Source organism: Sinocyclocheilus anshuiensis, unplaced genomic scaffold (assembly GCF_001515605.1).
Source record: "Sinocyclocheilus anshuiensis isolate Anshui unplaced genomic scaffold, SAMN03320099.WGS_v1.1 scaffold1945, whole genome shotgun sequence".
Lineage (NCBI taxonomy): Eukaryota > Metazoa > Chordata > Actinopteri > Cypriniformes > Cyprinidae > Sinocyclocheilus > Sinocyclocheilus anshuiensis.
The window spans coordinates 45,480-62,758 of record NW_015538042.1 but is presented as its reverse complement, the minus strand read 5'-3'; the positions used below and the strand labels follow the sequence as shown (position 1 = coordinate 62,758).

General features: G+C 38.4%; 1 pseudogene; it reads left to right on the top strand.

Annotated features, from left to right (window-relative positions):
- Nucleotides 1-12,303: 12,303 nt before the first annotated feature.
- LOC107681630 (uncharacterized) lies at nt 12,304-15,892 on the top strand (annotated as a pseudogene).
- Nucleotides 15,893-17,279: the final 1,387 nt, after the last annotated feature.

Sequence of the window (17,279 nt, the reverse complement as noted above, 5' to 3'; positions counted from 1 at the left end):
TAGTACTAGTATCAGTGAACATCACAATAATGTTAATAATGTAGTTTGTGTAAACAGCATGCTTACTTTTTTATTTCAGATGTGAGAATAACAGTGTAAAAGAATCCCAAACATCCCAAAATGATGTTTTATTAACAAAGTTCGGGAGGAGCTCGTACAGATAATTATCCCGGCCAATTCATTATCAGCAATCACATCATCTATCCTATCAGCACGAGAGAGAACCTCTATAAATAGCCTAAGACGTCTTGCTTATATTTTCTCTAAGTCTTTCAGCATCCCTCCTTCACCCCTACTCCACACCATCAGCCCGTTCCTACCCTAAGGGGGGAGCGAATGTCCGTTCCCTTCTTAACAAAACGGATTAACTTCTTCTCCTCACCCGCATTAACAAGGACTTCTCAAACTCTGCTGAATTGTGCTTCACTGAAACCTGTGTGAAAATGGCTGAGTGAAGCCATTCTGGACAACGCGCTTCATCTGTTGGGCTTCCAGCTATTGCTGGAGTTGCGGAGTTAACGGGGAAAATGAGAGGTGGTGGATTGTGTTTCTATATCAACGAAAGTTGGTGTTAAGATTTAACAACTCTGAAAAAGATATGCTCTCCTAACTTAGAGGCACTCTTCATAAACTGTAAACCTTTCTACTCGCCGTGGGAGTTTTCCTCTTTCATTCTTATGAATATGTACGTTCCCCCAGATGCGTGTGTGAGCGCAGCGCTTCAACAGCTGACTGAACTAATAACTGAAATGGAGCAAAGGTACCCAGACTCTCTTAGAGATTTAACAAATCAAATCTTTCCCATGAACTGCCAAAATACAAACAGCACATTACATGTCCCACCAGAGACAGTAATATATTGGATCACTGTTACACCACAGTAAAGGACGCATATCACTCTATCCCACGGGCAGCTTTGGGGCTCTCTGATTACTGCCTAGTTCATCTTATACCAACCTACAGGCAGAAACTGAAATCAGCTAAACCTGTACTAAGGACTGTTAAAAGATGGACTAATGAATAGGGTTGGGTATCGTTTGGGGTTTTTTCGATACCGGTACCAAATCGATACTTTTAAAACGGTTCTGGTGCCTGAACCGATACTTATTACAAAAAAAAAAAAAAAAAATTCCCCCCAAAAATTATGGATTGGCCATTAGAATTGTAATTACTGCATTCACACGCTCCTCGGATGCTCTCATTTCCCGAGTTGTGCTTTTAAGTCGGAATGTGAAAACAACATGGACACTCTCATTACTACAAAGATTTGTTGGATTTGTATTATTAGAGCTTTCTGACCTGAGTTCACGTGCATTTTCTCAGTCGGGAAATTATTTTTATTATAATTATTAAATTATTCTTTCAGTGATGATGCTTTTTACATCCGTTTCGGAGAACCAGAGGACAAATATTTCAATCGATCGCTCAGGCATGGCACCAAAATGAGGCACCGAAATCTGCGTTCGGATTCGGTTCTAGTACATACCGGTTACATAGGTACCCAACCCTACTAATGAAGCAGAGCGGGATTTACAGGCCTGCTTCGACTGCACTGATTGGAGTGTTTTTGAGGCTGCAGCCACTGATCTGGACGAGCTCACAGAGAATATAACTTCATATCAGTTTCTGTGAGGATATGTGCATCCCCACCAGGACATTCCTATCATTCAATAATGATAGAATACAATAATTCAGAATTTGTGCTCTGCATTTAACCCATCCAAGTGCACACACACACACAGTAGTGAACACACACCGTGAACACACACCCGGAGCAGTGGGCAGCCATGTGTTGTGGCGCCCGGGGAGCAGTTGGGGGTTCGGTGCCTCGCTCAAGGGTCTCACCTCAGTCGAGGTATTGAAGGTGGAAGAGAGCGCTGGTTATTCACTCCCCCCACCTACAATTACTGCCGGACCTGAGACTCGAACCCGTAACCTTTGGGTTACAAGTCCGACTAACCATTAGGCCACGACTGCCCCAGTTTTGAAAAAAACTGTTTTCAGCCAACGACCCAGCGTCAGTATGGACTGGTCTGAGGAACATCACTAAGTACAAGACACCACCTCCACAGTCTATGGAGAATCAACAACATGCTGACGATCTGAATGTGGTTTTACTGTCGATTCGAAAAGCAGTCTACCACTCCGCACCCAATCTGATCTGCACTTCACACATTCACCTACCCCCCCCTGCAACCCCACTTCCTGCCTCCCCCACCATTCAACCTGCGCTTAAGGTCTGTGTAGAGGATGTGAACCGGGTCTTCAGAAGACAGAAGTCTAAGAAAGCTTCAGGCCCAGACGGTGTTTCACCTGCCTGTCTAAAAGTCTGCGCTGACCAACTGGCCCCCATCTTCACACACATCTTCAATAGATCTCTGGCACTGTGTGAAGTTCCCTGCTGCGTCAAACACTCCACTATCATTCCAGTCCCCAAAAAAAACAAAATCACTGATCTTAACGACTACAGACCTGTCGCCCTCACGTCTGTGATCATGAAGTCATTTGAGAGACTGGTCTTGGCCTACCTGAAAGACATCACTGGACTCTTGCTGGATCCTCTTTAGTTTGCCTACAGAGCAAACAGGTCTGTTGACGATGCAGTCAACATGGGACTGCATTATGTTCTGCAACATCTTGATAGACCACTCATATAGACTCCTAAAAAGGCCCAGCAGAGGCTGTACTTCCTTCGCTAACTGAGGAAATTCAACCTGCCACAGGAGCTGCTCACACAGTTCTACTCGGCCATCATTGAGTCTGTCCTGTGTACATCCATAAATGTCTGGGTTTGGTTCAGCCACCAAATCAGACATCAAGAGACTACAACGGACGGTCAGGGCTGCTGAGAGGATTATTGGTTCCCCCCTGCCGGAGGCAATTTGAGCAATGCGCCAATTTACTGCCTTTAAACCAAAATAAGCAGATATTTGTTAGTCATATATAATCATTAGGGGTGTGACGAGACACTTATCCCACGAGACGAGACGAGACACGGGACTGGGTTCACGAGTACGAGACGAGACGAGATTTTTAGACTTTTTTAAAAGAAATCCTCAACGATTAACTATATAGGGAAAAATAGTCTTTTATTCAACTGAAAAACACAAAATGCAAAAAAGTAGGTGCATTTTGAAATCAACTTGTACTTTATGAAATGAAACATCTATGTTGTAAATTAGACACTGTCCTTTTTACTGCTTTTTATGACATGCTGACCTCTAAAGAAAGAAAATAAGTTAAAATGAGTATGCTTTTATTAAAATGACCAAAAACTAACTGAAATTCTATATATATATTAGGGGTGTGACGAGACACTTATCCCACGAGACGAGACGAGACACGGGACTGGGTTCACGAGTACGAGACGAGACGAGATTTTTAGACTTTTTTAAAAGAAATCCTCAACGATTAACTATATAGGGAAAAATAGTCTTTTATTCAACTGAAAAACACAAAATGCAAAAAAGTAGGTGCATTTTGAAATCAACTTGTACTTTATGAAATGAAACATCTATTTTAATTAATTTTATGCAGTAATAAACAACATGTAAACACTGCAAAATGTTTTGCCACAAACTCAACTGACAGGCAAGTAATTGCACAAAAATTATAAATATAAATATAAATAAATATAAATAATAAACAACATAAATATCCCTTTAAAGTGGAAGTGAAGCAGTCAGTCAAGTTTACATTATTTAGTAAACCGATTTCCACCTTAATAAAAAAATATATATAAAAAAACACGATTAATGTATCAATTTAAAAGAATAAAGTAGTGGTTCCCAAACTGGGGGGCGCGGCAAGGCTGAGGGATACTTAGGGCCCTATGAAATCCGTATAATTTTTTCCTAAATTCCATTTTATTTTTTTGAAAATTCAGTTTTTTCCATTTAAAATTTTCTGGATTCCGGGTTTTTTTTTTTTTCCTTTTAATTTTTGGCAAGGCTGAGGGATAGTTAGGGCCCTATGAAATCCGTATTATTTTTTCCTATTTGTTTTTTTTTTTTCTCGACTCCTTTTTAATAGTTAAATTAAATTGTATTAATTAAAAAGCATGTTTTATTAATTAAAAAGTATGTCTTATTAATTAAAATCATGAAACTTATACATTGTCACATCAACTTATTAAAAGTTTAACAAAAATTACATGTTTAGGGCAACTATGAAATGTTTTATTTTTTCCCACCATATTATTTTTTATTGTTACCGAATTATGTGTTTTAGCATGTCTAATTATTTGAATGCATAAAACTTAATTTATTAATTTCTTTCTTAAAGTAGCCTTATTAATTTTTTTCCCCTTCAGAAATTGGTGTTGTATATTTACAGTTTATTTGGTTATCAAATGAAGGCATAAAACATTAATTTAATTTATCATTTATCTTTTAATTATTGAAAATTAAGCAAACAAGACTTTTTGGCAAACAAATTTACTATTAAAATTAAAACATGGAAGAAATGTTTTGTGTGATTATTCCTTAAAAAAACGTTTGTTTAATTCTAGTAGTAGTAGTAGTAGTAGAAGGCTATGTACATTCTACTGAAAAACAGTTATATGCACAATGTCTTCAAGACTTTTATTACTTTTATTTTGACGGGTTGCCGTGAATACCTTTACAGTTCTGTGTATGAGATATGACGCTAGTTTTACTCAAATCAAACGCTAAAATGCTCATGAAGTGACTCAGAGCAGTTCTGGAGATGTTGTTCATGTGTTTACGTCCTCATTTAGTGAGACGGCAGACGCTGAAATCACTGCGAGTGTCAGGCGTGCTTCAGTATGTGTGTAGTAAATGAAACAGCGCGTCTGCGCCATTAATTAACAGAGACAGGCAGAACATGCAGGATTCATATTTAAATAGACTTTTACGGCTTAATATTTACAGATACTAGTCCATATCGTGAACCCCCCAATAACCAAAAATTGCAAGTACACAATTAATCACTAACTTCACGTACGAGCCAAACGGAGCAGTTATCAGCACAATATGACTGAAGCGCAGTTCTTTTAATTGTGCACGAGCGGCACGCACTCGAAAAGTGTGATCAGATTTGATGGTAAAATGTGTGATTTATTTTAATTCTATTGAGAAATTGCTTCTATAAAATGCTATGGATATGGATAAAGTCGAACATTATCTAAAAAAGGCACATAAACTAAAAAGACTGAAGAAAAGAGGAGAAAACATAATCTTGCACCAGAACTAACATATATTAAAATCTTTTTAATCTACTCATGACAACCTTTACCAGAAGAATTCATCACATTTTATTGTAGACTTATTTATCGTGGTACATTTTGTTGAACTTGATGTAGAATTTATAATAGATAATCTGTTAAGGGAATAGATTTTCCCCTGTAGATTTATACTACAACTGTGGGATGTTGTAGCTGTTGTTTCTAAATGTACAGGCTGTTGTTTTTAATAACAAATGCTATGTAGATTAATAATAATAATAAAGTAATTATTGGCCTGGTAATGAATAATGGGCTAGCCTTATTAAAACAAATGTTGATAAGAATTATGGTACATTTTCATAAGAGCAAGCACAATTCAGAATCGAGAGCCATGTGTAAATGTGTTCTAATGATGAGTGATGGAAAAACCTGGCCTTCAGATATTCCAAGAGATGGCATAGATTAAATCATTAAGAGCCTGATGAACTGTTAAGGAGTAAGAAATAAACTATATTAATATAAGAAAATGTTAAGTAAGATTGACTTCCCATGGACTTCCCTATAGCCTATGAGTGCCTAAATAATATACAATAGGCTACATTATATATCCTATGTAAACAAGTAATTGTTAACTAGGCTATTACTTTATTGCAGTTATGTTATCAACCAACTTTGCATGCGTGGATGATAGCACATATCATTTTACAAAAATAAACATAAGCAAACAAACAAATAATTAAACCTTATACGCGAGCATGACTCCACAAAACAGTTCACACTTCAACCCCCCCCAATTTTCAAACCAAAACTACGCCCTTGCACTCAACAGATGTGGGGGGAGAACAGATTTCAGGTCCAGCAGAAATAAGATGGCATAGCGAGAAAATCTGGCAATTTTTGAGGCAAACTTTGAGGCTGTCAATACATCTTTTACCACATTTAAACACATTTTTGTTTAATTTCTTGATTTCTAGATATTCATGACTTTTATCAGTTTTATGGCTAAATATTACATACATTTCTGTTCATAAGTTTAAATGCCCCTTGCAGGATATGAGAAATGTTCGTTTTTACAGAATAAAAGATAACATACATTTTGCTTGTTTTAATACTGTCCTGAATAAGCTATTTTACATAACAGATCTTTACATATAATGGCACTGTTCAAAAGTTTACATACCCTTGAATCTTAATACTGTGTGTCATTACCCGGGCAATCCACAACTGTCATGTTTTGTGATAGTTGTTTGTTAGTCCCTTGTTTGTCCTGACCAGTTATACTGCCCACTGTTCTTCAGAAAAAATCCTCCAGGTCCAGCAAAATCTTTGGTGTTCTAATATCTGACTATGATTTTGAGACCCATCTTTTCACACTGGGGAAAATTGAGGGACTCAAACAAAACTACTACAAAAGGTAAATTATTAAAATAAAATGAAATTATTAACAAGTTGTCTATCTGCAAGGGATATGCAAACTTACATTTACATTTACATTGTCATTTTGCAGACGCTTTTATCCAAAGCGACTTACAATTTGGGGATACATAAAGCGATTCTTCTTAAAGAGGCAAACAGATACAGGAAGTGCTTGTAATACCAAGTTTCTAGACATTGTTCAAATAAGTACAAGCTAGAAAGAGAAGGAATAAATAAAGAGAGAGAATAGCAATGGTAGGAGAAGCCATGTGCCTGTATGATGGGACCCAGTGATGTCGTGTATATAGAGAAGAGGAGGGATCCAATAACTGATCCCTGAGGAACCCCAGTGACAAGTTGATGTGCTTTGGATACCTCCCCTCCCCAAGCCACCCTGAAAGACCTACCAGTGAGATAGGATTCAAACCAGCGAAGAGGAATCCCTGTGATGCCCAGTGAAGAGAGGGCAGACAGGAGGATCTGATGATTGACAGTGTCAAAAGCAGCAGATAGATCCAGCAGAATAAGAACTGATGATTTGGAATCAGCTTTTGCAATCCGCAAGGCTTCCGTGACTGACAGTAGCGCAGTCTCAGTTGAATGGCCACTCCTGAAACCTGACTGGTTAGCATCCAGTTTGTTGTTCTGTGAAAGAAACAATGATATCTGGTTGAAAACAACTCTTTCGAGGGTTTTCGCTATGAATGGAAGGAGAGAGACAGGTCTGTAGCTATCTGTAAGTGAAGTGTTTCATGTAGGTTTTTTGAGCAGTGGGGTTACCCGAGCCTGCCTGAATGCAGTGGGGAAGGTGCCTGTGAGGAGAGATGTGTTGATGATATGTGTGAGTGGTGGTAAAAGTGTAGGAGAGATTGCTTGGAGGAGGTGCGAGGGGATTGGATCTGCTTAACTTATAAGCAGAACCTCACGTTATCCTTTGCAATTAGAGGACCCACTCTCCGCAGCAGCTCATCAAACTGGGTCCGGTCAAGCCTGAAGTACTGCTGGAACCAGACTCCATACAGCCGCAGCTCCTGCAACAGCCGGTGGTACTCGCCGTGCCGACTCCGAGCCTAAATGGTTTTGTGGATCCAGACAGATCGGCGTTTGCGTTTTCGCCGTAGATAAACATATGCAATGGAAAAAAGCATTTTTGTTTTTATGCATCCAATTTATATTTATATTATAGTCTTTTGCCTCCAATATGTTGACATTACTAGGCAACCAGTAGTGGGAATGCCCACTAGCGATCTCATCGCCAGCACCTGGCGACATGCAGCAACAAAAGTTGCCGATAGTGTGAACGCAGCTTAAGCTTGCTCCTTTAATTGTCCATTTTGAATTTCAGGGACACTTTCCACCCATCATATCCAGTCTTCAAGCCATTTTCCTTTAAGCAGGGGTGCTTTTTCACTAGAGCTTCAGTTGCCTTGGTGAACTCACCATCACTTGGGTATGCCTTGAAGCTATAGATTGTATCGACCATCCTCTCAAGTACGTAATGTTTTTTGATCCCTTGTCAATTTAAGAAGCTTTCCTTCTTTAATGTAGTCAGAATTGCCCTCTCTCAAAGCAAACGCAACATCATACGAAAATGCCATCTGTTTGCATGTTCAGAAGAGGAGGAAAAAGCAACACTGTGTCTTCTGTGTCAGTAGAATGGGCATCCAGTTCAACTGTTTTGATGAGCCTCACAGTTGCTTTGGAGGGTAGCTCATCAATGTTCTCAAGATCACATAATGCACTTTCGAACTCAGGATCTTCAAACTGCAGCCTAAAGTCATAATTCATAATTCACCCTGAGGTTTGTTTTTAGTTGCAATAAAAGATCAATTGCTGTCTCAGAGCAAGATGGCAAAACTATTTTGCGGGTACTTTTATGATCTAATATCACCCTCAGCTTTAAGGTTTTCTCTGGTGCTGTAATGTAGGAGGCACGGAAGGCGGAGGATCCAAATGCAGTAAGGTTTTAATAGCAAAAGATAAACAAACACTGGGAATAGTGATGTGACATTTGAACCGAAGCATCAGAGCTTGTGCCGAGAATAAATGGGCGTGCCAGACGAAGCCTCGATTCTAGGCTTGTGTTGTTAAAGTAGAAATCATGTGACCAATGACAAACAAAGCCTCGCTTTCTGTTCAATCATGTGCACGGCTCACTTTGTGTGTCGGAATGTTCGAACCCCCAGATATTACTTCACGAGTAAGTTTTCATTCGGACTTAATTACATTTTAAATAACCAGTCATACAGCCTTGTATAAAGAATACAAATTATTACAGGAAAATAAAATATTTGCCATATGCAATTCATATATTCTTCTGTTACATCATATTGATATTCTTACTGGCATTAACTGCCACAGTTTAATGGGTAAATTAATTTATCAGAGAGAGAAACTCAACAAACACACACACTGTTAGGCTTTTATTTGTGCACATGAATCGAACTATGGAATGTGTTGTGGCTGTTTCGTCCTATGGAGCTTCTTTCATGGGCTTTTGGCAGCTTTATTTTTTACTAACCACCAGATAGCGCTGTTTTCAACACTCTCGAAGCTTTGAATCTTTTCCCAAAACAGACAGAGGAAAGTCTCAGTGCTTCACAAGGCTTCATTTAACCATCACTACCTGGGAAACACAAGGAGCACGAAACCAGGAAAAACACAAACGGTGTACATCCAAACAACGACTGACAAACCATGACTGAATCACAGGGGTATATATGTACTAAATAGAACCAATTAACTAATGAGTAACTATGGAAACAAACAAGGGAATGGGTGGTAAATTTAGTGTCCATGGCAACAAACAAGGGAGCAGAGCAGCAGGGAAACATGAGGGGAACAAGGAAGCAATAGGGACACAAAACTACAAACTAAAAGTCCTTAAACACAGACACAAGAAACACAGACAGGGATTGTGACAGATGCACTCATTTTCAAGCTCAATCTGTAAGCATCAAAAACACACAAGTAATCAAACTAAAGTGGCTTTTAAGGTTAACATGTTACAAATGCTGTAACTACAGTTTCGCCGAGCCAGTTCCCCAGGTGAACGGATGGCGATTTGCTTACAGTGAGTATAATAAACATACGCGTTTACTGAACCCTGTTGATTTTAATATTTTGATCGGTTTAGAGTTCACTATATATCCAAATTCCCGTATAATTAACGAATTAATGTTTGTATGATTCTTAATAAAGATGTGTGTGTGTGTGTATGTATATATTTATAAGCAAAAGAACTTATACACACATACATATTTCCACAGGTTCCTTGCAACAGGGGACTCGCTTCAGCTACCGATTTGGGCACAGCACTATAGCTGGTATTGTTGCAGATGTGGAAAAGGCCATTTGGGATTCCCTGGTGGAGGACTACATGCCTGTTCCTACCACAGAAGATGGGCGGGACATTGCTTCAGAGTTCCACCATCGCTGGAATTTTCCACACTGTCTTGGGTCTATTGATGGAAAGCATGTAGTGATCCAGGCTCCCAGCAACTCTGGATCACTATTCAAGGGGACATTCTCTATTGTCCTCTTAGCAGTTGTAGATGCCAAATACTGCTTCCGCATCATAGATGTTGGTAGTTATGGGAAAAACAGTGATGGTGGGACTCTGGCCAAGCCAGAAAGCCTCACATCTTTGTTGCAGATGAAGCCTTCCCTCTCTCTGCAGAGACCTGATGAGAACCTTCCCAGGTACCACCCTTCCCGGTAGACACAGGGTGTTCAACTACAGGCTTTCACGGGCATGACTGACAGTTGAGAATGCGTTTGGTATACTCGCAGCACAGTGGCGAATATATCGGCGTGTAATTGGTGTCAGCCCTGCCAATGCAGAAGCCTGTGTGAAGGCCACCTGTGTGCTACACAACTTCCTGTGGAGGACAACACGGACTGTACGGTACCCACTAACCCCAGCTGCTGATGGAGAAGCTTCTGCACTGCAGAACATCAGCAGAGTAGGGAGCAACAATACAGCAAGGGAAGCAAATCGTGTGAGGGAGACCCTTGCTGACTACTTCTGCGCTGAGGCATAATTCCCTGGCAGCCGAACCAGTTTCTTCTCAGAACCAATCCAAAGGCCACCCACATTATAATAAAATAACAATGTTTCCATCATTTCTTGAAAAAATTATATCCTGTCTATGCTATTAGATATGCCTGTCTATAACTGTCTGGTTTTGTTCAGCTACCAAATAAGACATCAGGAGAAGATTATTGGTTCAGTAACTGCAGTATGGTAATCACACAAGAAAAGGCTATGAAAAAGGCTATCACAGAAATAATTACATGTTAACATGTATTCACATTGTAGTAATATATAAATTGTAGTAATATTTCACAATATTCCTGTTTTTGCTGTACTTTGGATCAAATTTGCAGCCTTGGTGAGCAAACATTTAAAAACATTTTTAAAAATCTCTAAAACTTTTGAACTATAGTGTACTATAGTGTATCTCAAATCAATATTAGATCTTACTGACTTTCACTGCATTGACAAAAACATGTAGACATTCTTTCAATTCATTTTTGTTCTGCAGAAATATCCCCTTAACAATAATCTCACATAAAAGACGCACTGAGAAGTCTGACACAAATTACTTTATTAAAAAATGCCTTAAAGTTAACGTATATATATATATATATATATATATATAAAGTTAATCTGTAAATACTAATTCATATATGAGGTTATATATTATAATTATTATTACTGTAAACAACCCAACTTTCTGGCTCAAGTTAGCCTAGCATGTGTTCTGTTCTGTTCACCCAGCCGCTAGGCTAAAAACTACCAAATTAAACCCAGTGATTTTTAGATTGTCAATATATTAATTTAAACCATTTTGAAATACATCAAACTAAATGATCGTAAAACAAACATAATTTCAGTACTTTAACTATTATCAGACTTTCCCCTTATATTATAAATGTAATGTATAGCCAAATTACACTTACAAAATACACTGTAGAATGCAAGACATTTATTGGTGTTACATGGTGATCCGTGTGCTTCCGAGTTCATGCTTTACCTTGACGGGCTTAGAGCTCAGTTGTGAGCGGGACAGAGAAGAAAACAAAATAGCCTACTGCACCTCGTCTGAGGAGCGCACCTGAGTTGGCTAGACTTAACGTGGGGAGGGTGCATTGTTTGCATTTAAATGTTGTGGGACATTCTGACACACTTAACGTGTGACGCACAGTAACGACCACAACTGAGAAACATTTTTTTCCTCACATTTTTCTTAGGATAAACACTAACCAGTTCAAAAATGATACCATGATATAAGGTAAAGACAATATTTGAAGAGTTCATTTGTCAAAACGGATAACTCCCATTTTGGGTTGTTTTGATTAAGTAATAATAACTAATAATAACAAATACAGGTAACTTACAAAATTAAAGTTAATTGAAAGTATGTTTTTTTTTTATACATTAAAAGTTTGTTTTTTAGCAAAAGCAAATAACTCCAACAGTTGTTTTTTTTTGGCAAAAGCAGACAACTCCACATTTCATGTTCCAGAGTTAAACAAAAATCTTTGTAATCTCCTCAGCTGACAATGTAGACGCCTGAAATTTGTTGTTGTGATTACACGCCATAGGGAGCTTTTCCCTCACCACTGTAACGTGCTGCTTTAGCAAAGTTCCGTGAAAATGCTTCACTTTTATTTTCCTTTGATGCCCCAAAGAAGATATGACAGGTTCATCAAGTTCGTCGAAATGATCCATCCTCGATCACTTTTAGTCAGCTCTGATGAAACTCCTCTCAGCTAGCGCGTCTTTTCGAAGTGACTATCAGCCATGTCACCTGACCTGAAGACCGAGTCGCTAAAAAGGACTTATCGGGTTTTGTTTACAAACAAGGGCGCTTGTCGGTTTCTGCTGTAAAACTTGAACTCATGATGCCTTAAAGTGGACAATACCAGCTTTTGTGACAAAACATGTTTAGGGTTCAGTGCTATATGTGGAGAATAACGCACAGCAGTCAGTTCATTTTATATAAACATGCCGTTTATCGGTTTTTGCAAATTAACTCTTCATTTGTACTTCAAGCGATTGGATAATTGTTTGCCCTCTGACTCAAAGTCCCTTTCAAGGAAAGTCTGTTCACTCGGCGGCCATATTTGCAACACCTCCGAGTAGCTCATCCAAGACCAAGTCTTATCTAAATGAACGCACTTATGTGCATTGGCTGGTCTAGCCTCAGGTTTCTATGGGAACCAGAGCTTCTACCGGCCGGTGCAGTGACACAATGACTTTACCAATCAGCGATTGGCTCTTTCATTTAGAAGGCGTTGCAGTATAGGAGTGAACTGTCTTTGTATTTCTATAGTCTTTGCTCCGACTGTAACCCAACAGCTGGGTTGAAGTAAGCCAGCTCTGGGTTGGAGGGGGGAGGGGTGTATTGTTTCAGCGGTCAGTGAGATTGCCCCAGCCACTAACCCAACAGTTGGGTAACACAAAAACTACCCAACACTGGAAAAAATAACCCAACATAATGACTCAAGAGGCTCAACCCAGCGTATTTTAGAGTGTATACAACTCCACCTGTATACAGTGTGTAAAGAGAGAGAGAAAAAAACATGACACTTTTCCTACAAATATTCTGTATATTTAATTTATAATATATTTTCGTTTCAAAGGATGAGGTAAACACAGTGACTTGAATATCTTTGCAGCTGTGGAAATAGCAAAGCACTATGCTTGCGCTGTAGACTGATAAAATAAAAAGTGAAATAGGCCTACACTCAGGGGCATAGCCGTCATTTCAGAATTGAGAGGGAAAGGCCCAGTTTTTTTACAAATTCCTTGTATGTGCAAACATACTTGGCAATAAAGCTCTTTCTGATTCTGATTCTGAAAGAAATATCAAATGTATTTTTTATTTATGTATTTTTAATTGACAAGTTTTATTTTTCTCTTATTTCTCACTTTTAATTGGCTAACAAATCAAAAACTGCTGTGGGAATCGTCCCCCGCATTACGCATATAATACAGATAGCAAGTATGTCTACGTAACCAATTGGAATGCATCATTGAATTATTAAATTAAAGTTTCAAACCTTTTATCTGTGACAGTAATGGTGTTAAAATAAATATGCACACCTCAAATACTGGCTAAAGTAAGCACACGTCAAGCACTGTAATATTTCACGTTAACAGTAGTCAAATAGTTGAAACATTAAGCATTTAGCCTAGTCATTTATTTCATTATTTTTAATATTAATTCACAAGTAAAAACATCACACTTTATTGAGCAAACAGTGTCAACCGTACCTTTGCGCCACCTGGTGGTAATTTCACAAACAAATGATTTGTATTTGCCGCTGCGGCATTGATGCGGCAGCAATAGGCATTCTGGTTGACTACCTACTATAAATGTAATATCCAGGAATTTCGAAACAGCTGCAGAAAATTTGCCAGTTGAAGGGGGTGTGAGAAACTACTTAAGTGGTTGCGTAGCATTAAAAATCACATCTATTGGACTGCTGCATCGTCAAGCAATGGGCCTGAAAGAGTGGCTAAATGGACGTCTATCCTGAACCATGTGCAAGATAAACACACACATGAAGACATCAATTTTCCAGCATGTCTACATCCACCAAGGAAAAGTCGAGACAAAAACAAGTGGCTGGCTGCTGGTATGTTGTCTAAAGAAGCAATTAAGTTACTTCAAAAAAATTGTATGCAAAACATTTAAATTAAATGCGTATTAAATGCAAAATTAAATGCGTATTCAATTCCTATTTCTGAGTAGCATAATAAAAGAACATATCCACATCTTTAGGAGCTTTGGTATTTTACAAGTTGGAGAAAGTTCTTGCCAACAAGAAAATTTTGAAGGATGCAGCCAAATTAAGTCCTCACCACCAGACGTCTTCCACTGAGGCTTTCCACAGCATCATACTATGCTTTGCACCCAAAAATGTGGTCTTTCCATTTCTGGAAATGTTGTGCAGGTAACGTAATTGTTAAATTAAATTCACATTTGCAAACACTGTTGTCATGGTATGTAGACAATGTATTTCTTGCTTTCAGACTGTACCTGGTGCACTAAATTACAACGAGAACGCCGGCGTCCTCAAGCCACAACAGCAGCAGGTCAACCGCTGTTCAAAGTGACCTTTCCGAAGGCCAAGAAGGGAGAATACAGGGTCAGAGAAGTGAAGACACAAGCAACTTTCAGTATGTTTACTTCAGAGTTCAGAGTTTACTTACAAAATATAATAGAAATGTACATTAGTTTTATTGCATTTTTACTTGCAAGCTATGAGGAAAAACTCAATATACAGTGGGTACGGAAAGTATTCAGACCCCCTTCAATTTTTCACTCTTTGTTATATTGCAGCCATTTGCTAAAATCATTTAAGTTATTTTTTTTTCCTCATTAATGTACACACAGCACCCCATATTGACAGAAAAACACAGAATTGTTGACATTTTTGCAGATTTATAACAAAAAAAAAAACTGAAATATCACATGGTCCTAAGTATTCAGACCCTTTGCTGTGACACTCATATATTTAACTCAGGTGCTGTCCATTTCTTCTGATCATCCTTGAGATGGTTCTACACCTTCATTTGAGTCCAGCTGTGTTTGATTTGGCTGCAATATAACAAAGAGTGAAAAATTTAAGGGGGTCTGAATACTTTCCGTACCCACTGTATAACTATCTACAAATAAACAATGTCATATTGCACAGGATATGTGGATGACCTGCTGGACCTCATATTTGAACAAGTCTTTGTGGATCCTGCACCATATGTGACCCTGGACCACAAAACAATTGAGATTTATACATCATCTGAGAACTGAATAAATAAGCTTTCCCTTGATGTATGGTTTGTTAGGATAGGACAATATTTGGTCGAGATACAACTATTTGAAAATCTGGAATCTGAGGGTGCAAAAAAATCTAAATATTGAGAAAATCTCCTTTAAAGTTGTCCAAATTAAGTTCTTAGCAATGCATATTACTAATCAAAAATTAAGTTTTGATATATTTACAGTAGGAAATTTACAAAATATCTAAATGGAACATTAACTTAATATCCTAATGATTTTTGGCATAAAAGAAAAATCACTCATTTTGACCCATACAATGTATTTTTGGCTATTGCTACAAATATACCCCAGCGACTTAAGACTGCTTTTGTGCTCCAGGGTCACAAATGTGGATAAGGCTGTGAGGATCCCCATACCACCACCATTGTGTTCAGAGTATGACCAGCCTGAGAAGGAGGAGGCCATCTCCAGCAGGGTATCTTGGTTTAATCTATAGGTGGCTGAAAACCTACATAGCTGCACTGGGAATCAGGAAACTCCTGTTGAATACTCAGGACCACATAAGCTGGAATCACGACTCATACACTCAGTCCCAAGAAACCCCAGCACCAGCTCACAAAGCTCTGATAAGCTAAAAATCTGTAACGACTGACAGACAGGGACATTATCATAACAGGGTTCAAGGATTTTCCGGTGTTTCTGTTTTACAAATCTATCCACGCTGTCTGGAGTATTAGTATTTGATATTACATTTAGTCATTTAGCAGACACTTTTATCCAAAGCAACTTACAAATGATGACAATGGAAGCAATCAAAATCAACAAGAGAGCAATGATATGCGTGTGTTAAATTAAATGATATGATATTACAAACATCTTTGCACATTTTCTTTTTTGATAAACGACAGTGTGCCAATGTCATTTATTTTTATATTTATTTGTAATATTGGTTTTGTGAAATATGTAAATAAAGATATTTATATTAAGCAAGTTGTCGTATTAATTAAGTATTAAGTATATAACAACAACAGTAAGTTACAGAGTTTGGGGTCACTGTATGTATACTTGGTTTGAATATAACCTGTGGAAATATGAGGCTAAAAGTTTTGTGATATCACATGAAACAGACAATTGCAGTTGTATTCGCTAATCATTGCCACTAACTGTTGTACTCCACGAAGGCGCAGGGGACCATAGTTAGCTCTGTAAATGTTAAATGCGTTTTGTAAAGAAAACACATTTAAACAAACTGGATCCATTCCGGGATGGTCCACCATACACGAGGGCGTCACTTCAAGTTGTTGCATCCGTCTTCTAACCTTCATTACAGTAAACAGCGTTAGGCACTCTTATGTCATGAGTTATGTTTACAGCAATTACAACTGTAATTAAATTAATACCTGCTGAGTGGTTTGCGATTGTAGCTCCGTGTAGCTTCGCTTTTCTGTTGAATCTCTATCTTACTATCACTCTCTGTTGTTTAAAGTGATCAAATATAACTTAATTTCCACCATATTTCTGATATTATCTATCAAACTAATCTGATCGTTCGCTTTTATTCTAAAACCGCGCGTGCAGCGCGTTAGCATTCGATAGCCAGTTAGCTTGTCATTTGCGTTTCCATTCGCGTTTCTATTTACGTCTATTGCAGTTTTCTTTTTTCTCGCTCCGTTTCTTTTCTCTCTTGCTCCTTGCTCCACGAGTTCATCAAACAACAGTGGTAAGTCAGAATCATTCATCAGTCACGGTGAATAATGGCTTCTTCTCATGTTATTGTTGCTTGCACGGCTTGCCACATGTATACAGTAGTTTAGCTCTCTCTGTTGGCGACGAGGGATTCACATGTGATGGATGCAGGGAAATAGTTAGGCTGACAGAGAAGA